The sequence below is a fragment of the Capsicum annuum genome, unplaced genomic scaffold (genome assembly GCF_002878395.1).
Source record: "Capsicum annuum cultivar UCD-10X-F1 unplaced genomic scaffold, UCD10Xv1.1 ctg58252, whole genome shotgun sequence".
In the NCBI taxonomy this organism is placed as follows: domain Eukaryota; kingdom Viridiplantae; phylum Streptophyta; class Magnoliopsida; order Solanales; family Solanaceae; genus Capsicum; species Capsicum annuum.
Window position 1 is genome coordinate 5,642 of NW_025866846.1, and position 4,104 is coordinate 9,745.

The window sequence follows — 4,104 nt, forward strand, 5'->3', positions numbered from 1 at the left end:
ATCAATCTATAAGTATTATCTGATTTTTTTTCTTAGGGTGGGAGGTGACAAGTATCTCGCGAAATTTTTTCAGGTACACAAAAGCTAGCCTAGACACCACGGTTATCAAAAAGAAAAAAAGAACAACCATAATGTAGTCGTTTATTATTGTACTTTATATTAGTTTTAAGTAGATCAATCTATAAGTGTTATCTGATTTTTTTCTTCGGATGGAAGGTAACAAGTATCTCGTGAAATTTGTTCAGGTACACAAAAGCTAGCCTAGATACCACGATTATCAAAAAGAAAAAAATAAACATCCATAATGTAGTCATTTATTATTGTACTTTATATTAGTTTTAAGTAGATCAATCTATAAGTGTTATCTGATTTTTTTTGTGGGTGGGAGGTGACAAGTATCTCGTGAAATTTGTTCAGGTACACAAAAACTATCCTGGACACCACGGTTATCAAAAAGAAAAAAAATAACATCCATAATGTCGTCATTTATTATTGTACTTTATATTAGTTTTAAGTAGATCAATCTATAAGTGTTATCTGATTTTTTTTTGTGGGTGGGAGGTGACAAGTATCTCGTGAAATTTGTTCAAGTACACAAAAGCTAGCCTTGACACTACGGTTATCAAAAAGACAAAAATAACATCCATAAAGTAGTCGTTTATTTATTGTACTTTATATTAGTTTTAAGTAGATCAATCTGTAAGTGTTATCTGATTGTTTTTTTGGGTGGGAGGTGACAAGTATGTCGTGGAATTTATTCAGGTGCACAAAAGCTAGCCTAGACACGATGATTATCAAAAAGGAAAAAATAACATTCATACTGTAGTCGTTTATTATTGTACTTTATATTAGTTTTAAGTAGATCGATCTCTAACCAGTGGCGGAGTCAGAATTTTCACCAAGGGGATTCATAAGTGAACATACAAACTAGCCGAAGGGAGTTCAACATTTACTATATATGGAGAAAAAATAATTTTAACCATATATATATGGTATAATTTTCTGTATCTCAAGGGTAGTTCCGCCCCTCTCTCCAACACACATCCACAATCACCATCCAATCACCACACAGATCTCTGTGAATGTTGTGGGCAATGTTGGCAATGCCATTGCCCAAACAATCCTGACTCAGGATCTCGTCGACGAGCTAGTAGTCGTCGACGCGAAACCTGATAAGTTACGGGGCAAGATGCTGGATCTCCAGCATGCTGCTGCTTTTCTCCCTAGGTTGAATTTGCTTCTGAGGAATTTAGCAATGTATAAAGATACTGAGTTTTCATCTTATTTGAATTACTTGATATCTGTTGCCGGTGGAAGTATTGGTGGGAGGTGTCATATATAGTGGATTTAGTCGAGGTGTGCAAAAATAACCTCCATAATATAGTCGTTCAGAGAGTTTTGTTTAGGATGAGATTGTTATTCTTTCTATAGTTTTGATATTTTTTCTTATATTAGTTTTTTTATAAGTAGATCGATCGATCAAACCATATTAAATTATATAGTTGTTTATAGAATTTTGTTTAGGGTGAGATTATTATTCTCCCTTTTCGGTGGTCTTAATATTTTCTTTTATATTAGCTTTTCATATATAGATAGATTGATTGAATCATATCAAATTATTAGGCATTTTTTGTTGGGTTCATAGTATATGAAAGAAGTGTGAATGGAAAAATGGAGAATAAAATGGTGGAGGGGAAGGAGACACTAAAATGGAAAGTGTACTCCCAAATTAGAAAGTTTACTCTTTCTCCCATATTGGTGGAAGAAGAGAACTTGAAAGTGTTTACAATGAAGAACACTTACTCCACATGGAAAGTGAGGCAAGAAATAATAGATGCCTCGCGCAGTTGTCATCGCTCGCTCGGATTCGGATTCGGATTTGTCAAATGATCAATTGATGAGATCTATCTTTTTGGACAAACTTTATTTGAATTACGAAGAATGCCTAGGAAAAATGCAGTAAAATTTTTCTGCAGTGTTTCGGAGCTCTATTTATATATACATACAGTAACAGTTGCACTGTTTCAAGTGAACTGATGCATTGTTTTGGAACTGGTGCTTCAGAAATGATACATTGTTCTGAACTGAGGCTACAGAAGGTTGCAATGGTTCGAAATGATGCTTTAGAAGTATGTAATCCTTCAATGAAGTGACACACTAATTCTTGAAATGAGATGACTGTTCAGGAAAACATGCAATCTTTGATGAACAAACATGAACTTACAGCAAAGGTGTAACCTTTGGAGACCATTGCCTCTTTTCAGAAGAGGCATGTTATGGCTATATAAACTTGTTTTCATCCACAGGTTTTGATACGAAATTTCAAAATAAAAAAAATACTCTTCTTGTTTTCAAAAATTGTGTGATCATTCAAACTGCTGAGTGCGTTCGACGAATCCAAATATTTGAGGTACCGTTATATTTGGATTGAAGGCCATTTTATCCTGGGAGGAAAAATTCCATAACCTCGGGTACAGTGGGGGGAATTGTTTCCTTAAGGAAACTCCGTGAATTCGGACGACTTGGCCTTATTCATTTCTGTTTCATTTATTTTCTGGAAAAAAAAATACACCTCTTGGAAAGGTCATTTTGATCTTGTGTTGATGGTATTTGATATACTTCATTGTGTTCTTTTTTATACTTGAACTCTAGTTGAAGTTGTTGTTCTGCATATACAGATTCTACGTACCTGTAGAAGGAAATAACATTTTTTACTATGTCTTCTTTGTCATTTGATTTATCGTGGTTATAGTTTGCAATTATTAGCTTTCGCATGACGCATTGATTATTTTGATCCTAACAGGTATTGTGCCAAAGCCGGTGAAGTATTCACCGGAGTGTATATTGTTGATTGTATCAAATCCGGTGGATGTTTTGACCTATGTTGCTTGGAAGTTGTCCGGATTTTCGGCGAATCGGGTTATTGGGTTGGGTACGAACTTGGATTCGTCCAGGTTTTTGTTTTTGATTGCTGATCATCCTGATGTTAATGACCAGGATGTTCAGGTGAGTTCATTCTTTTCGTATTTCTGTCAAATTTGAATAACTGGTAAAGTTGTAGTCATGTGATCACGAGGTCATGGTTTTGAGTTGTGGTCACAGCCTCTTGTAGAAATGCAGGGTAAAGGACTGTGTTACATAGGGGAGCTTAGTGCATCGGGTTGTCCGTTTTTTCCCTTTTGTCTTTTTGATTGTTGGGATACACTTCTAATTTTGTGATCATCTTTATGTTGATTGTTGTGGCTTTAAGTTACTCGGTATGTATGTAAAGAATACCTGTTTTTCTAGTGCCTCACCTGAAGTACCGTCAACTATTTATCTTAACATACTGCAGCTATCAGTTATTCTTTTTTCCTAGCTGAACATGGTGTTATTTCAAGTAGGAAAAGGGAACGAACAACTGGTAGTTGAAGTGTGTTTTGATAAATCGCTGGCCTTAGTTAGAAACTCTCACACCTGATAGTTCAGGTATGAAACTCAAAAAACCGAGATGCTATAGGTGTTTCTTTAAACCGTTAACTCTTTATATAGCACAAAATCTAAATATAATTTGAAGGATTTCTAGTCAAATTGAAAATAGTTTGATTTTCTGTAGCATAAAAAGATATGAATATTCAACAACATATCTAGTGTGATTCCTGATTCCACAAGTGGTTCTAAGGAGGTAAGGTAGGGTAGAGAGCTTGTTTTCGGTAGACCATCGGCCCAAAAGAAGTTTAAAGTTCAACGTATGTCATTATAATGTTCGTCTCTCAACATTTGAATTGTTGTTCCCAACCATAGACCGTAAGCTAATTTGTTGTAGAATGATTGTTAAGGAATTGAACTTGCTAATTACAAAAAATGGAGTGAAGTTTTTTCTGTTGATTTTGACAATGAAAAGGTCAGCTCGGTGCACTAAAGCTCCCGCTATGCGCAGGGTCCGGGGAAGGGCCCCACCACAAGGGTGTATTGATTTTGACAATGATGGCCAACAAAAGTTGCTATAAGACAAATTCTTTCATGCTTAAATTCGTATAGTTGTGAGACAAATTATGTTTGCTCTTCTTTAAATTGCTAGTAGTTAACCATACAAATGAATTTTCTTCAAATTCTTCAAATTTT

General features: G+C 35.1%; 1 pseudogene; it reads left to right on the forward strand.

Annotated features, from left to right (window-relative positions):
• The first annotated feature begins 209 nt into the window (after positions 1–209).
• LOC124893375 lies at positions 210–3,006 on the forward strand (annotated as a pseudogene).
• Positions 3,007–4,104: the final 1,098 nt, after the last annotated feature.